This window comes from Callospermophilus lateralis, chromosome 7 (genome assembly GCF_048772815.1).
Source record: "Callospermophilus lateralis isolate mCalLat2 chromosome 7, mCalLat2.hap1, whole genome shotgun sequence".
In the NCBI taxonomy this organism is placed as follows: Eukaryota; Metazoa; Chordata; class Mammalia; order Rodentia; family Sciuridae; genus Callospermophilus; species Callospermophilus lateralis.
This window is the reverse complement of record NC_135311.1, coordinates 35,886,753-35,909,462: the sequence shown is the minus strand read 5'-3', so window position 1 is coordinate 35,909,462 and position 22,710 is coordinate 35,886,753. Positions and strand designations below refer to the sequence as shown.

At 36.6% G+C, this 22,710-nt stretch overlaps 1 long non-coding RNA gene across 1 annotated transcript in view; it reads left to right on the top strand.

The window, feature by feature from the left end:
* LOC143404939 (uncharacterized) overlaps nt 1-22,710 on the top strand; it is a 103,490-nt gene that overhangs the window by 47,644 nt on the left and 33,136 nt on the right. The window contains exon 2 of the long non-coding RNA XR_013091940.1: nt 18,043-18,138. This is a non-coding gene — a long non-coding RNA (uncharacterized LOC143404939). The remainder of the gene's footprint in view (nt 1-18,042; nt 18,139-22,710) is intronic.

Here is a 22,710-nt window from a genome sequence, read left to right as displayed (position 1 = left end):
GGTGGAGTCATATGTGAGTATATATTTGTATGTGTATGTGTATATAAACACACACACACACACACCAAGTAATAAAAAGGAATGTTTTCACTTGGGGGAGGGGGTGCACTAGGGATTGAACCCATGGGTACTTAACCATTGAGCCATGTTATTTTTATTTTGAGATAGGGCCTAATTTTCTTAGGGTCTCACTAAGTTGCTGAAGCTGGATATGAATCTGTGATCTTCCTGCTTCAACATCTTGAGCCACTGGGATTATAGATGAACACCACAGCACCAGGCAGAATGTTTTTACTTTTTTTAATATTTATTTTTTTTAGTTTTCACGGACACAACATCTTTGTTTTATATGTGCTGCTGAGGATCCAACCGGGCTTTTTGATATGGTTCTGTCAAAACAATTATTCATCAAAATATTCCTTATCTTTCAATGGATACATAAAGATGACTTAGTCGAATAGTTTTTATTTTAAAGACCTGCTATTGGGGCTGGGATTGTGGCTCAGCAGTGGAGTGCTCACCTAGCACGGGCGGGACCTGGGTTCGATCCTCAGCACCACATAAAAAAATAAAGGCATTGTGTTAAAATTTTTTTTGTAAAAAAGAAATGCTATTTAATTTTTCTCTAGATTGTCTTCTCACTTTGCTCCTGCAATATTTCACTAAAACCTTTATTTACTAGTATCTGTCCTGACAGATAATCATCAAAAAGAATGCTTTTTGTCACCAAGTAATTTTCCTTTTGTCTAATGCTACTTTCTCCTAGAAGAGAAAGTAATGTTCTTTTTTTCAGTACCTAAATGTATCTCCTTTCAGGTTTCAGAATTAGTTTCCTATTCCATCCCTCCCAAGACCTATGGTAACAGAAGGGCCCCTTGGTAGTTTATGCTTAAGCACAGGACATCTCATATACAACCATCCAGTTCTATTAAACCATGGTTTACTGGGTGTTGGAGAAGGAAGACTGGTGTTCTTTCAGTTAATGACTCACTGAACCACAAGGAGCTACATCTGAATCTGAGAGAGACAATTGCTAGGCAAGCAGACCTACAATTCAAGTTGAGTGCAGTAGCTGGATGGGTTTGGTGTTATCTTCCTTGGAGTGGGAATGAGCATATCAAGAGAAGAACTAACATAGAATTATAGTGGCTACATGAGTAGCAGAAACTACTAGATACTCATTAAAATGTTTTCCCCTCCTCTTACAATATCATATATTCCTTTGGAATGGGGCTGCCTAAAGGGGAACTATATTTTCTTGGTTCTCCTTGAAGCTATGTGTAAATTTATGATTAAGTTCTCACCAAGGAATATAAGAAGAGCAAATGAGAGCAACTACTACCTAAACGTTTTTAAAAAAATGGCTTGATCTAGTCTTGCACTCCTTCTCCTTTTTTTTAGTTTGGAATGTTAATAACCAGGTAGACTTCTGGAAGCCAGGAATTGAAGTTGGTAGGTTTGGAATAGTCAGGGACCTCCATCCATGTAAAACAAAGATGCTCTAGGACTAAGGGATAAATACCTTAGTGAAATAAGACAACCCAGGCAACTCTCAGTCTTATGGGGTTAACAGTTGTTCTAAAAAATTAGTAGTTAAAATTACACCAGTCTTCAAGACTATGGGAGTGAATAACATACCAGGAGACAGGCCTCCTGAGACTATGCGGTCAGCATATAGGCCAACTCAGGCCAGACAAACTAGGTCTGTACTATTCTGAAAATATTAATAGCAGACAAAAAACATGAAAAAATATTCAATATATCTAGCAATTACAGAAATGCCAATTAAAACTACAATGAGTTCATCTTACTCCAATCAGAATAGTAATTATCAAGAATATAAATAACAGTAAATGTTGGTGAGGATGTGGGGAAAAAAGGTTCACTGACCAATGCTGTTGGGACTGCAAATGGGTGCAACCACTCTGTAAAGCAGTATGGAGATTCCTAAGAAAACCTGGAAGGGAATCACCATTTGACCCAGTTGTCCAACTCTTCAGCTTATACTCAAAGGACTTAAAATTGGCACACTACAGTGATGCAGCCACATCAAAGTATGTAGCAGTTCAATTGAGAATAGCTAAGCTATAGTCTAACTAGGTGCCCTTTAACAGATGAAGAAGCTATGGTATATATACACAATGGAATATTACTCAGCCATAAAGAATGAAATTATGGCATTTGCTGGTAAATTAATGGAACTGGAAACTATCATGCTAAGTGAAATAAGCCAATCCCCCAAAATCAAAGGCTGAATGTTCTCTCTGATATGCAGATGCTAATACACAATAAGGCAGGGAGAGGGAAGATTAGAAGTACTTTTCATTAGAAAAAGGGAAATGAAGGGAAGGGAGAGGATGAGAATAGGAAAGACAGTAAAATGAATTGGACATAACTTTCCTGTGTTCATATATGAATATACAAGCAATTTAACTCCACATCATGAACAACCACAAGAATGGGGAGGTATAGTCCATGTATGTATAATATGCCAAAGTACATTCTACTGTCATGTATAACTGAAAAGAACAAATAAAAAATTAAAAAGAAAGAAACTATTAATAGCAGAGACTTTCCCAGATAGTAAGTGCAACTCTAGGTGTTAAGGGACAAATACATGTGCAGAATAGTCATTGAATTGACCAACAGTTACCTTTCCCTTATTTGTTTAGTAAAATGTATACACCCCAGCAGAAAAACTAAGGTGGAGATGTAAGCTGGAAATGAGATATGAGATATAACACACATAGCATGATGAAGGAGACAAAGGCCCAACTGAAGTTCCACCTCTACAGATAATGACATTAAGAGACACACATATATTGATACACATACAGAAGCATTTTGGAAATGATATGAATTAATACTTACATGAAAGTTTAGGAAATATTTTAACCACCATGGAACTTATTTGGTTTGTATAGTTTTCATGGCAGGGGCAGGAACAATCTGAGCAGGCATATTTAAAGCTTCAACTCATACATCACGTCCATTCACATTCCAAAACAAAGCACATGGGTTCTGCCCATTCACTGACACAGAAAGCCACATGACTAAGGGCCTGGATGCACAATAATCCTATAGGGGAGAAAGCGGATTGTTGGGAAAAGGAATAAAATCTACCTCAAAGTTGGCTATTCATGACCCATAATTGAGTAGGTATAGCACACTCTGTGTTTCTGTTTACCTTCAGAGATCATATCTATTGGATATGCAATTGGGGGAAAACACTATGCTTGCAGACTTCCCAAGCTAATGAGGTTAACATGGAACCTCAACCATTAAGGATAACTCCTAATCTCTGGAGTCTACTGGTGAGATATGGACAATTGGGTGATCTCCATGTTTATTTCCAGCTAAAGTGATTTGGTCCTTCACAATATCCTGGAAATTCAAATTTGTGTTTAATTTCTTATAAAAAAGGGTGGTTTTATTTAGTGTTCACAACAGTGTTATAGGACAGCTTCCATTGTCCTCACTGTGAATTACTATGCATTATGGGCCTTTCAGATGCACTCAGATTGTTTAAGCCTTCTGATGTTGAAGATTATTTTACATGCCTTTTTTTTTTTTTTTTTTTTTGGTGCTGGGGATAGAACCCAGGGCCTTGTGCATCCAAGGAAATCATTCTACCAAACTGAGCTATATTCCCAGCCCCTTACATGCCATTTTTGAGCATTTTGGGGTATCAAAATGGGGAACTTCCTTGGCTTAATGTTACACCTGTACCTCAGAAATATAGATATATATGTTCAACAGATATGTTCATTTTTCAAATGTAAGACCCAGGCTTTGTGAAGTTAGGGTATAAGATAGCTTTGGGCTCTTACCAACTAGAAGAAGAGGAAGGTCACAGAGAGTTCTTAGGAATTCAGTGTGGATTGAATCATGGGGAACATTTTGGCTTCATATAATTTTATTATTCATAACTTGCTCCTTATGTAAAAATTTGTCAGAAAAGTTAAATTCCAGCACTAGTAAACTCAAAAGTTACAGGGACTATCTAGGTAGATTGCATAAAAGTTTTCCTGCTGGACAGAGAAGAAAAAGAGTGAAATTGCTTGTGACTACTTTAAAATTTTTCGATTATAAAGGAAAAATAAAAGCTGGACATGATGGCACATGCTTGTTATCATAGCTACTCAGGAGGCTAATGCAGGAGGATCAAAAGTTCGAGGCCAATCTTGCAAATTTAGCTGGACTACCCAGCCACCCACCCAAATAAAATAAAATAAAATAAAAAGGGATGGAGGTGTAGCTCAGTAGGAAAGTGCTTATCTAACATAACCAAGACCTTGAATTCAGTCCCAGTATTGCACCAGTACTGCAAACAAACAAAAAAGAAAAACAGGAACTGTTCTGTCAAACAAAAGACACACAGGCAAACTTCAGTGCAGAGCTATCTACCATCTCTGACATGCGTCCTCACAAATTTACTTGATAATATCTTAGTGTGTTCCCTTACCTTTGGTATTGAAAGGGAGTAAAAATTCTCAGAGGTGACTGAACAAGAGTTCTGTAAAGCACTTCTTGCTATAGTTAAATGTACATTCTCCTTGGCATATCTTCTCAGGCTCTTAGGCTCTCTGGGTTTTATAATTATTATATAAATTTAATGCCTAAGGTATATAATTACATCAAAGTCAAATGTCATCTTTCCTTTATTTTTTACTATTGATTTTATTTTTTTAACTTCATGACAGCATTACAAATCTTATTACACAAATAGAGCATAATTTTTCATATCTTTGTATATAAAGTATGTTCACGTAAATTTATGCCTTTATACATGTACTTTGGTTTTTTTTTTGCATTACAACTCTTATTACACATATATACCACAATTTTTCATATCTCTGTTTGTATATAAAGTATGCTGACACACAATTAGTCTTCATACATGTACTTTGGATAATGATGTCTATCATATTCCACCATCCTTGCTAATCCCCTGCCCCTTCCCTTTCCCTCCCACCCCTCTGCCCTATCTAGAATTCATCTAATCCTCCCATACTCCTCCTCCCTACCCCACTGTGAGTCAGCCTCCTTATATCAGAGAAAACATTCAGCATTTGTTTTGGGGGGGATTAGCTAACTTCACTTAGCCTTATCTTCTCTAACGCCATCCATTTACCTGCAAATGCCATTATTTTATTCTCTTTTATTGCTGAGTAAAATTCCATGGTATATATATGCCACATTTTTTTTCTCCATTCATCCACTGAAGGGCATCTAGGTTGGCTCCACAGTTTAGCTATTGCGAATTGTGCTGCTATGAACATTGATGTGGCTGTGTGCCTGTAGTATGCTGTTCTTTGGGTATAGTCTGAGGAGAAGGATAGCTGGGTCAAATTGTTGTTCCATTCCCAGAATTCGAAAGCATTGCCATATGGCTTTCCATATTGGCTGCACCAATTTGCAGTCCCACCAGCAATATATGAGTGTACCCTTTTTCCCCACATCCTCAACAACACTTATTGTTGTTTGTCTTCATAATAGCTGCCATTCTGACTGGAGTGAGATGATATCTTAGAGTAGTTTTGATTTGCATTTCTCTGATTGCTAGAGATGATGAGCATTTTTTTCATATATTTGTTGATTGATTGATTGTATATCCTCTTCTGAAAAGTGTCTGTTCAGGTCCTTGGCCCATTTGTTGATTGGGTTATTTGGTTTTTTTTTTATGCTTAGCTTTTTGAGTTCTTTATAAACCCTAGAGATTAGTGCTCTATCTGATGTGTGAGGGGTAAAAATTTGCTCCCAGGATGTAGGTCTCTGTTTAACTCACAGTTTGTTTCTGTTGCTAAAAAGAATCTTTTTAGTTTGATTCCATCCCATTTATTAAATCTTGGTTTTAATTCTTGTGCTATAGGAGTCTTATCAAGGAAGTTGGGGCCTAATCCCACATGATGAAGATTAGGGCTTAGTTTTTCTTCTATTAGACGCAGAGTCTCTGGCTTAATTCCTAGGTTCTTGATCCATTTAGAGTTGAGTTTTGTGTGTGGTGAGACAGGGGTTTAATTTCATTTTGTTGCATATGGATTTCCAGTATTCCCAGCACCATTTGTTGAAGATACTATCTTTTTCTCCAATGCATGTTTTTGGCACCTTTGTCTAATATAAGATAATTATAATTTTGTCTCTGTGACCTCTATTCTGTACTATTGGTCTACCAGTCTGTTTTGGTGCCAATACTATGAGAAAAGAAAGACACATTACTTGCAACTCAGTGTAGGGCACTGACCTAATCCTAACCTTAGCTCAAAGGTCCAAGTTCATGTATGCAAGAAGAGGTGTGTACACATTTCCCCTATGGTTACATCTTTTTTTCAAGCTCCATATCTGACTCACTGGATGCTGCCAGCTAGTATCCTGTTGTAACCCAGTAAACCAAGGACATAGTGGAGAGCAAACATAACCTGTTCACTAACTGTGCTACAATCATGCTTGTTTTGGTTGGGTTTGAAGATGCTAAGATCTATAAAAGGCATGATTTGGTTACTGCTAATGTTATTGGGTTGCTGTTTTCAGAGGACATACCCTTTATGTGGAGAAATAAACATTATGATTATATAACCTGAGCAATGAATGAAAAAGGAGTTGAGGTAGATTTCATTCTGACAGTTAATAATGACTTGCTTGAAAATATTGAACAAGTTTCCTAAACTTTCTGTACCTTAGTTTGTCCACTTGTTAAATGTCCTCTCTTTACCTCAGATTATATCAATAATAGGTCCTAGATTTTTTAATTGCTCCACAGACCCCTCACTCAAACATTTAACAATACTTTGTGAATGCTTTCTAGAATCCAGACACTGTTGTAGGAGCAAATCCAGTATATCCTAAGGACAAATTTATTATGTTCTCTCCCTTAAACCGGTTTTATCTCTTGTAATTACTCAGTGGTGGTGTAAATATTCATATCCCAGGGCAGAAACCTGTGGGAGTACACAACTTTTCTCTCTCCTTCAGTGCTGTATTTATTAATAACAAAATCCCTTCAAGTGCATCTTCACTAATTTTTTTATCCTTTCAGCACTAGAGATAAAACCCAGGGCCCCACACATGCTAGGTAATTGTTTTACCTTTAAGCTACATACCTTTTTATTTTACATACTTTTATTTTATTTTATAATCTTTTTTTATTTTGAGAGGGTCTCACTAAATTGCCCAGGCTTACCTTGAACTTGCCATTCTCCTATCTCAGCCTCTTTAGTAGCTGGGATTACAGAAGTGCTCCATTGCACCCAGCCCTGTCACCAATTTTTAAAATATATTTATTATCTCTTACAAATCTTGATTCAATGTCTTTCCATTTGTCATCTGTCTACCTTAAACTTCTTCCTCTGGTTTTACAAAGCTGGCTTCTCATCATTCAGACCTTGATTTGAATGTCATCTTTTCAGCAATATCCTCTTCAACCCATTCTATCCAGAGATGCTCCCCAGCCCCATTCTGACTATCATTACCCTGTTTTACAGTTTTCTTAGCAAAATACTACCTGATACCTTATTTGTACCCCCCCTTTTTATTTGTCCACCACTAGAATCTAAGCTCCATAAGTGCAGACATCTTATCTAACGTGTTCCCTTCTCTTCTAGACATTGGGGACATGAACAATATAATCACTCTCTATTGTACTCATCTGGCAAATATCCATTTTGGTAAAACTGAATTCTCCAACTCTTCCCCATCTGCAGCCAACACACACCATGCTGCTTGGTCTCATGTCCATCAACTTCAAGTGGCCCTCACTGCTGCTTGGCAATGGTACCACATTCCTCTAGTCCATTCACTCTCTACTTCCTTAGACAACTATTTCACATCTTTCTGTCTTCAAACCTCCAACACTGTTCCCACACAAGCTCACCTGATAATATTGTTTCTTATTTCATTTAGACAATAGAGTCAAGAGACATCAGGTACTATCATGACCAAATCTGTTTTCATACTGTATCTTCTATTGTCTATGCCAACCCCTCTACTTGTGCATTAGATCCCACCTCCTCTCACACAAGAACATCACCCTGGTATGTATCACTAGATTTTATCTCCAATGGATCATTCCCATCAGCATTCAATATATTATAACATCACCTATCTTAAAAAAAAAAATAAATTGCCCTTGACCTGGTAGTTACTGCTGCCAATTTTCTGCTTCCTTTTACATCAAAACTCTTCAAAAGGAGTGAGGTGGTCTGTCTCCACCTTTATTCCTCTCATTCTGTTTCTTTAAATCACTCAAGTCAGGCCCTAGACTCCTTGCCAAGGCCACTGACACCCATAATGTTGCCCAATTTAGTGCTTATTTTCTATACTATCTTTACTTCACTCTTAACTGCATTTGATGAAGACCATCACCATGAATCTTCTAGGCATTACCTGTTCAATATATCTACTCACCACTCTACTGCTACCATACTGGCCCCCAGATTATCATCTTTTGCCCAGACTATTGCAATAGCCTCCTAACAACTCTCTGCTTCTTCCCTGCCTCTCTCTACAGGCTCATTTCCTACAGTATTCAGAGTAAAACTTTTAATGTATTACCTAACTTGAAGATCTGAAGTCTCTCAGCAACCTTTCTCAGTTATATTTTAGATGCCAAACTCAATATATCAACAGTCTACTTAGCTTTTAACTAGGACCCTATCTCTGAAATGCACTTTAAGTTAAAAAACAATAAGTATCTTTTGTTTAAGTGGAAGGTGTTTGATATCATTGCTTTAGCAGATAAATTTAGTGCATTGGAATCTGGAAGGGAGGAAACAAGTCAAAGAGAGAACAGGATGCAAACACTGAGAAGTAGTTTTGTAAGACAGAGGGTCTTCCAGAGAAGCAACCAAAGGATACAAATCTATGATAATGTTTTCAGTAAACACCCAAATAGGAAAGTAAAACAGGGACTTAGGCTGCCTTTGTTAAAAAGTTCTGTCTCTTCAGTTGGGTTTGCTGATGCCCAATGGGTAACTAAAAGCAGGATAAAGTTTGATACCTCTGCCTTCATTTTGTATTCACCTGTTTTATTACCTTATTAAACTTTGGGTCAGATTTCTGCACAACCCTGGATCTTATGGTAGTTCTATTTCTGGTTGTTTTTTTTTCTTTGAGGAACCCCACAACATTTCCATAATTGCTGTACTAATTTAAATGAGCATAAGCATATTAATCATTTGAAGAGTATTCATCTAAAGCTGATAATATGCTTCCTTCAAGGCTGAAGACATCAAGGTCAGAAAAACTAAGATATTTTCCAGACTTTTTGCTTTTACTATGTCCTGTTCCAGGGCCTTGGAGTGGTGCCTAGAAGTCTTCAGTCTTTACTCTTCTTTTCCACAAACAGTGAGTCTTATAGACAGATCAATGATGGAGAGGCTTCTTTCCCTCAGCATACCACTCACTTAGACCTCAGAAGTAAGCAGGGTTAGACATACTCATATCAAATAAAATTGACTTCAAGCCAAAGTTAATCAAAAGGGATAAAGAAAGACACTATATACTGCTCAAGGGAACCATTCACCAACAAGACATAACAATTATCAATATTTATGCCCCAAACAATGGTGTTGCTATGTTCATAAAAAAAAAAAAAACACCTCTCCTCAAGTTCAAGAAACAAAATAGACCACAACACAATAATTATGGTTGACTTCAACACACCTCTCTCACCACTGGACAGATCTTCCAAACAAAAGTTGAATAAAGAAACTATAGAATCAATAACACAATTAATAACCTAGACTTAACTGACATATATAGAATATATCAACCATCATCAGGCGGATATACTTTTTTTCTCAGCAGCACATGGATCCTTCTCAAACACCGACCATATATTATGCCATAAGGCAACTCTTAGAAAATATAAAGGAGTAGAGATAATACCATGCATTTTATCCAATCATAATGGAATGAAACTGGAAATCAACGATAAAAGAAGGAAGAAAAACTCCTACATCACTTGGAGAATGAACAATATGCTACTGAATGAACATTGGGTTACAGAAGACATCAAGGAAGAAATTTAAAAATTCTTAGAGATAAATGAAAACACAGACACAACATATCGGAATCTATGGGACACTATGAAAGCAGTACGAAGAGGAAAATTTATTGCTTGCAGTTCCTTCCTCAAAAAAAAAAAAAACAACAAATAAATGATCTCAAACTTCATCTCAAAGCCCTAGAAATATGAGCAAAACAATAGCAAATGCAATAGAAGGCAAGAAATAATTAAAATCAGAGCTAAAATCAATGAAATCAAAATAAAAGAAACAATTGAAAAAAAACTGACAAAACTAAAAGTTGGTTCTTTGAAAAAATAAATAAGATTGACAGACCCTTAGCCATGCTAATGAAGAGAAAAAGGCAATATCACAACAGACACTACAGAAATACAGAAGATAATTAGAAATTATTTTGAAACTTTGTACTCCAATAAAATAGAAGATAGTGAAGACATCAATAAATTTCTTTTTTTTAAAGAGAGAGTGAGAGAGGGAGAGAGAAAGAGAGAGAGAGAGAGAGAGAGAGAGAGAGAGAGAGAGAATTTTTAATATTTATTTTTCAGTATTTGGCGGACACAACATCTTTGTTTGTATGTGGTGCTGAGGATTGAACACGGGCCACACGCATGCCAGGCCAGCTCGCTACCGCTTGAGCCACATCCCCAGCCCATCAATAAATTTCTTAAGTCATATGATCTGCCCAGATTGAGTCAGGAGGATAGACACAACTTAAACAGACCAATATCAAGTGAGGAAATAGAAGAAGCCATCAAAAAACTACCAACAAAGAAAAGCCCAGGACTGGATGGATACATAGCAGAGTTTTACAAAACCTTTAAAGAAAAACTAATACCAATACTCTTCAAGCTATTTCAGGAAATAGAAAAAGAGGGAGTACTTCCAAATTCATTCTATGAGGCCAATATCACCCTGATTCTAAAACCAGACAAAGACATTTCAAAGAAAGAAAACTACAGACCAATATCTCTAATGAACATAGATGCAAAAATCCTCAATAAAATTCTGGCAAATCAGATAAAAAATATATCAAAAAGATCATGCACCATTATCAAGTAGCATTCATCCCTGGGATGCAAGGCTGGTTCAGTATATGGAAATCAATAAATGTAATTCACCACATCAATAGACTTAAAGATAAGAACCATATAATTATCTTGATAGATGCAGAAAAAGCATTCGACAAAATACAGCATCCTTTTATGTTCAAAACACTAGAAAAACGAGGGATAACAGGAACATACCTCAACATTGTAAAAGTTATTTATGCTAAGCCTCAGGCCAGCATCATTCTAAATGGAGAAAAATTGAAGGCATTCCCTCTAAAATCTGGAACAAGACAGGGATGCCCTCTCTCATGACTTCTATTCAACATAGTTCTCGAAACACTGGCCAGAGCAATTAGACAGATGAAAGAAATTAAAGGCATAAAGATAGGAAAAGAAGAACTTAAATTAGCACTATTTGCTGATGACATGATTCTATACCTAGCAGACCCAAAAGGTTCTACCAAAAAACTTCTAGAACTAGTAAATGGATTCAGCAAAGTGGCATGATATAAAAATTAACACGCATAAATCAAAGGCATTTCTGTATATCAGTGACAAATTCTCTGAAATGGAAATGAGGACAACTATCCCATTCACAATATCCTCAAAAAATAAAATAAAATACTTGGGAATGTACCTAACAAAAGAGGTGAAAGATCTATACAACGAAAACTACAGAACCCTAAAGAGAGAAATATAAGAAGAAATTAGAAGATGGAAAGATATACCTTGCTCATGGATAGGCAAAATTAATATCATTAAAATGGCGATATTACCAAAAGCACTTTACAGGTTTAATGCAATTCCGATTAAAATCTCAGGGGCATTCCTTGCAGAAATAAAAAAGCAATCATGAAATTCATCGGAAAAATAAGAGACCCAGAATAGCTAAAGCAATTCTAACCAGGAAGAGTGAAACAGGTGGTATAGCAATACCAGACTTTAAACTATACTACAGAGTAATAGTAACAAAAACAGCATGGTACTGGCACCAAAACTGGAGGATAGACCAATGGTACAGAATAGAGGTCACAGAGACCAATCCACAAAATTACAACTACCTTATACTAGACAAAGGTGCTAAAGGCATGCATTGGACAAAGGATAACATCTTCAACAAATGGTGCTGGGAGAACTGGAAATCCATATGCAACAAAATGAAATTAAACCCCTGTCTCTCACCATGCCCAAAAGTTAACTCAAGATGGATCAAGGAGCTAGGAATCAAACCAGGTACTCTGCATCTAATAGAAATAAAGTTGGTCTTAATCTTCATCATGTGGGGTCGGGCCCCAAATTCCTTAATAGGACACCTATAGCACAAGAGTTAAAACCAAGAATCAACAAATGGGACATTTTCAAACTAAAAATTTTTTTCTCAGCAAGAGAAATAATATGTGAGTTAAATAGGGAGCCTACATCCTGGGAACAAATTTTTACCCCTCACACTTCAGATAGAGCTCTAATCTCTAGAGTATACAAAGAACTCAAAAAGTTAAACAATAAAAAAATAAATAGCCCAATCAACAAATGGGCCAAGGACCTGAACAGACACTTCTCAGAAGAGGACATACAATCAATCAACAAATACACAAAAAAATGCTCACCATCTCTACCAATTAGAGAAATGCAAATTAAAACTACTCTAAGATACCATCTCATTCCAGTAAGAATGGCAGCCATTATGAAGTCAAACAATAACAAGTGCTGGCGAGGATTCAGGGAGAAAAGTACACTCGTACATTGCTGGTGGGACTGCAAATTGGTGCAGCCAGTTTGGAAAGCAGTAGGAGATTCCTTGGAAAGCTGGGAATGGAACCACCATTTGACCCAGCTATTCCCCTTCTCAGACTATACACAAAAGACCTAAAAAGAGCATACTACAGGGACACAGCCACATAAATGTTTATAGCAGCACAATTCACAATAGCTAGACTGTGGAACCAACCTAGATGCCCTTCAATAGATGAATGGACCAAAAAAATGTGGCATTTATACACAATGGAATATTATGCAGCACTAAAAATAACAAGATCATGGCATTTGCGGGGAAATGGATGGCATTGTAGCAGATTATGCTACGTGAAGTTAGCGAATCCCTAAAAAACAAATGCCGAATATCTTCTCTGATATAAGGGGTGACTCAAAATGGGGTAGGGAGGAAGAGCATGAGAAGAAGATTACCACTAAATAAGGAAGAGAGGTGGTAGGGAATAGGAGGGAGAAGGGGAATTGCACGGAAGATGGAAGGAGACCCTCGTCATTATACAGAATACATGTATGATGATGTGAGGGGGAAAAAAGAGAGAAACGTGTCATGTTAGATTGGGTAGAGAGAGGTGATGGGAGGGGAGGGGAGGAGGAGGGGGGATAGGAAGGGCAATAGAATAAAATAGACACTAGTATTGCTGTATGTATATATGTGGCCATATAACCAATGTGACTCTGCAACGTGTACACTTGGAAAAAAGAGAAATTATACCCCATTTGATTAAAATGTATGATATGTCAAGATCATTGTATTGTCATGAGCAACTAATAAAAAAAATGAAATTGAAGCACCAGGATTAACTTATGTGGAAATAATATTCTGATAACATTACTTAGGAAAATAATAGTTTCTGTTCCCTGTTTTGCTGATTCAAATTCCAAGTTACAATAAATAAGACCTATTAATAAAATTATTGTGTTAAAAAAGAAAATATGTGTAAACTCCTTAAGGTAGCAACTAGAAATACATAAACAGATGCAGTAATTTTGTTATTATTATAATCTTAGTATTAGTGGTATACTACATCATAAATCACTCAAAACTGATGTTGAGTTAAGTTAACCCTTAAGTTAACACATTGGTTCAATTTACTCTCAATAATTTTCTTGAAATATCCTTGGTAGCATAAGGTCTTTGGTGATTTCAATTCACTAATATTCATAGGCTTTCACTTGGCCTAAAACTAACAGGGAACAGGTCAGGGGATTCCAGGATTGAACCCAATTTATCACTTGAGTCAACAGAATTGAGCTCTATTCCTGAGAACAGTCCTCTTCTAGGACTCTACCCACGAATTCCCAGTCTAACCTTCAGGCTGACCCACAGCAGCAGCTCCCAGCAGATGTCCTCTCAGCATGCACATCCTGGCGCTTGTGTGGCACCTGCTGTGTCCTTCTTGGTGCACAGGAAAGACTATCCAATCTTTGACTTTTGACCTATTGTGTGTGTGTGTGTGTGTGTGTATATAAATATATACATATATATATATATATATATGTATGTATATATATATATATATATATATATATACATACATATATATATATATGTGTGTGTGTGTGTGTGTGTGTGTGTGTGTTTTATATATATATACATATATATATATATGTATATATAGGGAGAGATATCTACTCATAAATATTTTATACCTAAAATATTTATCAAGTATCTTGCCATCCTTGTACAGTGTTCAACACCCTTTATGGGGGCTGGGATTGTGGCTCAGCAGTAGAGCACTCCCCTAGCACGGGCAGGGCCCAGGTTCGATCCTCAGCACCACATAAAAATAAAGGCATTGTGTTGTGTCCATCTACACCTAAAAAATAAATAAATATATTTTTTAAAAAATCACCCTTTATGTAGCATCATTTTCATTCTTACCTCTGCTTCTCTATTGAAGCACAGTTTAGTCCTGTATTCATTTTGTTCTTTAGAGTATGTCACTCCATAGCCCAGTTGTGCTAGGTTGTGGAAAGGCTAAAGAAGGTGCTGGAGACAGCATGAGAGACATGATTTATTGGGGAAAGCTTCTAACAGGTCATTGACAGCTCTAGGAAGAGTTCTGTGTCAACAGATTGAACAGATAGCATCTGTGTCCCTTAAGGTGCTTCTCCAAGTAGTTCCTCTGATCCTTGTAGTATTTTCCCTACTGGCACTGGCCAAACAAGTGACATGTATCCTTTCCATAATGCCCTCAGTTCTCTGCTCATCTCCATTCAGGGAGGGGTCTTATGTTAGATGAAGAAGCAGTGACATCACATTAGTTTGCTTGTATGAACAGCATCCCAAGGAACAACTGTCAGAGCATACTTGAAAGCAAGAATTTTTTTTACAGATAACACTAACTTGCCCTAGTTCCCAGTGTGCATAGAGAAATCCAGTGTCCTTCAAGGTAATATGTATCTAGACTTTCCAGCCTAGGCTTGCTCTCATTGTTTCCTTATTTTTGATAGGTTTGGGGAATCAAAAGGCAGCATTCAGGTTTATGGTGTTTGTCCACTTTTTCTTTAGGAACAATACAGCATGAATGTCAAATTCAGATGGGTTCCATTAAGCAAGCACGTGAACAATCCATGTGTTATTTGTTAAGTTGCATCACTTCCAGGAATGCTTATTTCCAGGAAAGGACAATGGCCTGAGACTACGTATTTGATGAAAGACCTAGGTAATCAGAGGGCACTTGATCCAAAGAGAAACTAAATGACAATATGGTTTTTGTGCCAGGAAATATAATTACACTTACTTTGTATAGCAAGAATATAAGATAGAGTTTTGTATTCTGAATGATACCAGTTCAGCTACAGTGAGACAGTGGCAGTGTTAAGTGCAGTTCAGACTTGGCTGTTGCATGATGAAATTTCCCTTTTTCCTCTTGCCTGCTTTTTATTATTGCCTGCAATGGAATAAATACTTTTTGTTCCCACTCATGCCTTTTGTCCCCACTCATGCCTTTTGTCCTCTATTTGCTTTTTGACCCCTCTTAAAACCACAATAGCAGTTAAACAAGGAAATTTTAGAAATTTTTAATAATTATAACAAAACTCTCCTAAGTTCAATTTATGGACTTCCTCCTCAAAACAAAGTGATGGGTAAGAAAATTCCATATGAATATGTTTTTAATTCTCAGTGCAGCTGATTTCCACTTGAGAGGTTAGTATAAATTTGAGGAATATACTATGAAATGAGTAAAGTTATTGATGAAGAGTTGGATTTATTTTTTGTTTTAGTTTTCTATTTGTTAGTCCATTTTTCTCTCTTCAAAATTTCAGATGCATTTGAAAATGAAATGGTGAAAAAAGTTAAACTTCAGAATATCTTATTCCAGCTTTGAAAGTGTGTTATAGTTAAAGCAACGTCCCTGGGTTTCATAAATTGACTTCCAGACGACTCACATATAATCAAATCGAATCAAGCCTTTATTGAAGCACACCAGTGGCAGCTGACCAGAACATAAAGCTGTTCCCCTGATCAGCCCCAAACAATTGCAAGGGCACTCCTTATAAGCCTGAAAACCACAAAAAGGATGTTCGTGCGTCTAGCCAATGCAAGCAAGCCAGGTTACAGAAGCGGGAGAGTGCAGTCAAGCGGCGGGAACCCTAACCAATCATAGTTAGCCCAGTCACCCCAGTTACAGAAACAGAGCCCCATTACCCTAGTTACAAAAACAATACCCCTTTATGTAGTTTTGTGTTCTCAAAGTTTCTATAGCAAAAGGAAAAGAACATCTTGCCCCAGTCATGACTCTTCTACTTGGCATGGTTGTTTTACAAGTCATAAAACAAAATGGAGTCACATTTGCTCCACTGTCACAGTGCATGAATCACCCATGATTGTTTGATGGTGAGGCAATTTTCTTTTTCTCCACATTATTTTTTATTAGTAGTTCTGTAACCAAAATCATAGCAGAATTCTTCAAAAGAACTACCTGTATTTACTGTTGTCTATCTTGCATATTCTCATTTTCTCTATTTTAATGGTATCTAATGTTATTCATACTCAGATTTCTTCAGATTTCCCTCAATATCCCTTATGGCCATGCTTTTCTTTTTCTTTTAATTAAGATCCAGTCATATATTCTGCATTGCATTTGCCATGACTCTATTTTTCTACAATCTAGAAATGTTTTTAAGCTTTCTTGGAGAGTAGGGAGCTTTTCTGTCTTTCATGATATTGACAGTTGTGGAGAATAAAACCGGTAGTTTTACAGAATGTGTCATAATTTGGATTCATCTGACTCTTTCTTCATGATTAGATTTCCTTTTATCTTGAACCTACTCAGCTACTATGCCAAGTTCACCATAGATCTCTGTGATGCCCAGTGATTGTCAATTCACAATTCAGTTAACCTCTCAGAAACGCTTGACATAGTAGATGACTTCTTCCTTGAACTACTCTTCACTCAGCTTCTGGGGTAGCATTTTTTTCTGCTTTTCCTCCTGCCTGCATGCTCCTTCTCAGTGAACTTGGTATAGTAGCTGCTTCCCTTCATCTCACTGACTTCTATACATGTCCTTCTAAGCACTGGTTTCATTCCTGCCTATAAATTTGATGTATTTTCATTTTTATTCAAATTGTTTTTTTTATACACTCTGATGGGCAATCCTCTGGCAATAGAGGCTCTAATATAGAAAGAATGCAAAAGATCTGCTATACTTGTTTTAAAGAGTCTTTGCCAAGTAGCACTACGAATTAAAAGTTTAACAGAACTTTAATCAGATGCACATTAGAAATTTATTTTTCTTTTTAAGGGAGAAGGGGCATTAGGAATATATATTTTGAAGGAAATCTTCTAGAATATTCTGACTGCCACCTTATACCTTGAGAATCACTTTTATACACACCTAAGCCTACTTCTTGTTTTTTTTATCTAGAGTGAAAGTCTTAGGATTTCATTTTTGGATTTTCTTAACCTTTGGAATTTCCCTTTTCCTCAGTTTCCTAAAGAGTGGTTTTGTTTCTCAGATAAGTATTTATTAGGCTTTTGGGATGTGCCAAGCTCTGCAATTGGTGTAAGCAGCACTGAGATAGTCATGCAAGCAAATAAGTATAAAATGCCTCAAATAGATGACTGAGGGACATAATGCATTAGAAAGAGCTTGGTTCCTTTTGCTATTATTGCCTAGCTGTTGGCTTTTCTATTCAAGAAGTTTGCCCTGACTCAGGGCACATGATTAGGGTTGGGCTCTTTATTTTCCAGATGTTGAGCTAGAGCCTTTGAAGTTGGAGACCACCTGATTGAGGCTAATGGGAGACTTCACCTGCTATATAAGCTACTGGCATTCCTGCATTCCAGGTAGGTAATAGGCTTACATTCACTGCTCAGGGGGAGTGACTGGTTCAAACCTGAATAATGAGGAACTTAGTGATTTCTTGAGACTGATTCAATTTTTCTTTTTTACAAGACTCTAATTCAGGGTCTACTTTTTCTGCAAGTATATACCTACCCCATTTCATCTTATCAAACCCGACTTCTTCACCATTATCTTTTCTTTCCTGAATTCCTACAGCATTCAGGATCTTGCTTCAGGACTTGGCAAGCCCTATCTTAATCTACTACCTGGTTGGTTAGTGTATGTTCACCTCATCAATTCAGCTATATTGTTTACATCCACAATGATGAGTCAACACTGAGCATTTCTTTTACAATTGCCTGCTGGTACCTTGTGTTGAATTGACACATAATAAAGGTTGAATAAACACTGGTTCTTGTTAACCTGTGGGGTTTGATTTAAACTTAAGGGGAACTTGGGGTACTTTTTCCCAGAAATGTGAGTTGGGTATCAGAAGACCAAGTTCGACAGCCTGGTATTCAGCATATACATCTTCATCACCACAGGAAAGGGGGAGTCTAGGAAAAGACCAGATACTCAAGAATTTCAAAATTGTCCCTTTAGGATGACTGTCCCAGGTATGGCCTGAACTAACCTAAAACTGGGCAAAATTGCCCAGTCTTTTGCAAATTGAATAATTTCATGTCTTACAGTATTTTATTGCCTTTGACATGTCTACCATAAGTGTTTTAGAGATGAAGAAGAACATATAAATACCTTCCATCCAAGTTTTTTATGTCACAGACCTAGAAAGGTCATGTCCAATGTCATATATCCAGCAAATAGTAGAGAGAGATAAGAATTAAGATACTCACCTTCAAGCTCAATGCTATTTCTAACAATTTGGGGCTAGAGTCTGGAAGATATTCTCCCTAACTCTTGATCTTACTCTTGTGGCAACCTTAAATTAAGTTCGTTTCTTAATAAGTATATTATTTTGACAGCATTGTACCTCTTTATTTAGGCAAATTTAAAACAATGTCTGATAACAAAGGGCTGTCACTTTGACTTTGTTCTCACTGCATTATTTTAAATTTTTCTTTCCTTTCTTCACTCTCTAAATGTAAGTTTTCTCATGTACCATGGGGGATTGCTTCTCTACAGTGATGCTTCTCAGATTTTTTTGGATGATAATGCTTATATTCACAAGTAGGGAATTGCAGTAAATAGCCTACCATAGCTTTATTCAGAATCAAAAGAAGGTGAAAAATTTGAGGATAGTGGACAGTGATGTGTGAAGCAAGGATTGATAGCAGTGTAGAGATGCATGGGCAGAAATAAACACCCACATTCTCATCAGGTGATGTAAATGATAGGTACTGGAGCAAATGTTGTGAAAATGTTGAGTATCTTCAAAAAAATGTATGATAAGTCGAGTTTCCGTGTCAAAAGCTTTCAGTGTCTTTCAACAACTCAACAGTTGTGTACTTATTCAGCATTAGCAAGAAAATAAATATTGATAGTATAGAGATCCCACAAATCAAGCAGGGGGAAGGTAAGATCAATTATTTCTATGGACAATAGGGAATGTGGGCAATTACTTGAGAACTCTGTTTAATATATAATAAAATTGATATGGGACAATGGGGAAACGCTTGAACAATCATTGGGTTTTGAGTCTGTGGGAGAGTATTAGCTGTATAACTAACAGCTTTAAAATTCAGTTCATAGTAGACTCTCAGATCCACTTGATGCCCCCCAAGTACTGCAATAACCTGGACACTTATGCCATTGATAGGACTCTCCAGTGCCAAAACATGACTTGAGTTTATAATTTTCCTTCCTGATAGGTGGTGATAGGTGGAAAGCCCTAAAGCTTTATTGAAAAGCAGATGCTGAGTCATCAGGCAGGCTCCCAAGGGCTTGATTTATGGCTTGCCTAAGTAAAACTTGTGTCTCAGCAAATACAAACTGCCATAGAGTATGGATATTTATATTTGCCTGGGAGTAGTCACAACCAAATATTAACTCTGTAAATCCCCAAAACTTTGGCTCATGTGTTTTAAAAACTGAGGCTAGCATGCTATGGTGAAATTTTTTGTAAAGTGATGAATTGTCCCTCTAAATTTAGGTCTTTCCCCTGGGCTTTATTTAAAGTAGGAGCATGCCTGAATATGGAAAGAACAAAATAGGCATTTGGTTTAGGAATGACTTGATTTTTTAATTTCCTGAAGAGTCCTTGAAAAGAGTTTGTTTGTCTTCTTCATGTAAAGGCTACAGCTATGAGCATGTGGATGGTTCTGTGAGAGGAGAAGAGAGACACCTGTGTATAAAATACTTTGGACAGCAACCCATTTTTATTTTTCTCCTGAGTACCAGGGCAGGTAAACCACATAGGTATTGATGAAAGCAGACAAATAAAGAGTGGTGTGGTACTTTTACATCCCACCCATTGGTACATTTTTCCATAATTCTCTGATAGGTAAGGTTATTACCAAGGAGTATAAAAAAAGGAGAGAATCAAGGCAGTTGACATAACATAGTACTGGACTTCTAGAGTGAAGCTCTTTTCTGTTCAACCTATGCAAGCTGTGATCTCAACAAAGAAGTAAGCCTAAAACTTAGGCTTGTTTAAACACATTTAAAAAAGTAACTCTGATCCGGTTAGATCACTCACCTGGGAATGTCTTGATTTTATTTTATTTTATTTTATTTTATTTGTAATTTGGGGGAAAATTTTATTGACATTTAGCTTTCCTTCCCAGACATGAATTTGGAAAATAAAATAATTTCTTTGGTAATTGCCCCTCTTCCAGGAGTATCTCTGGAATAATGCTGTAAAATTTAACAAACATTTTGTTGTTTAAAATGTGATTATAGTGAAACTGCCAGCTCTGTATAATTATTATGGCATTGTTATATGACTCAAATAAAAAATACTATATGACATTTGTGGTGCTTTGCCAGTTGCAGAGTGCTTTCACTATTAAATAATTTGAAATCAGTTTTAGGAGATGGAATTTTTCCTATATCCAAATCAATAAGAACTTGAATTAATTTTGAATTCATAATCTGAGTTTCATTATCTTATTTTTTGTAGACCTTAATTCTGATGGAATAGATATAGGAACGCAAAAAGGATGTTTGTCTTTGATGAAAGAGATTAAGGTCTTTATGAAAAGAAAGTTCATCCTTATTTAGAAAGCATTTAGTAAGTGCTTTGTATTATATGGGTACATAAAAGAAGTGTTAGATTCAATCCTTGAGTACAAGGAGATCATTTCTCAGTATATGTCTTATCTCTCTAATAAAGACAATAATAAGATACAATTAGATTTCTTTGGACTCAGTCTCTTCCAAGGTCATGGACCACAACCTGCATCAGAGCCATTCATTCATGTCTCATGGTTAATCTTAGGGGAAACTTGAAGGATCTAGTCAAATGCATCGTCAGTGTTGGGAGAGGAATTCTATTTTTGTTTTTAAGATTTTTATTATTCATATTTAGAGAGCAGATAATGTTTAAAACATCTAAAATTTGGAAGAAAGAAACCTCTGATTTTTAGTTAGTCTTCTTGGAGGCCTCAGAGTAGATTATCTAGGAGCTGAAGCAGTCCTGGGATTAACATTTTCCAAACACTGTTATATTTACTATCACATTTTTGCTATAGTTCTGTAGCATTTTCATTTAATGGGTTTCCTTCTGGTTTTTAAGAGGTGAAGTTATTTCCACATATTGCCAGCAAGTAACAATGAGATTTTATGAATATGTCCCAAACAACTAAATACAGCTTAAAATATCCTCCCTAAAGTATCCTCCCTAGTGAAAAAATGCTGCACTAGCCAATATTAACCCATGAGGAAGAGAATTTTTATGGAACACAAACACATTTTTTTAAATGAAATGACTGCCTAGATAGTATTAGCATACGGTGGATAAAAAGGTTCTGGAGACAGGTGCAATAGTGCATGCCTACAGTCCCAGCTACTCAGAAGCTAAGGCAGGAGAATGGAGTAAGTCCAGGAGTTCAAAGCCAGCCTGGGCAACCCTGCAAGACCCTGTCTCTGTCCCAGGAGTAATAACCACAGATTCTGAAATATGGAATGGAATCCTGGCTCTTTCATCTTCTAGTGGTGTAACTTCAAATAAGTCCTTTAACTGTTTCCATTTCAGCATCTACAAAATGAGAATACTAGCAACGATGCTAGGTTGTTGTGAGGGTTAAAAGAGTTAATATATACATAAAGTGCTTTGAACAACTCTTGGTGAGTAGTAAAGGAGAAGTATAGCTCTCATTATTGGGTATAATTTAGCATCTCTCAGTAATCAGTCATTATTATTTCTTTATTCCAACTTCAATTTTATATGAAGACTTTAATAAGAATGTTTCTGCCTGACTTGTCTTGATATCCACCTGGGAATCAGTAGTCCTTGTGAAAAGGAAACCTTCATTCAATTCGTGGAACCCTTTTAGGCTTGTTTTAGCAAAGAACTCTAATGACCCTGGCAAGAATGAGTCTGCTCTGTACTAGTTTTCATATTAATCAAAGAGAAGGCTATAATTTGCTTCATAGTATACTCTAAATTCCTGTAA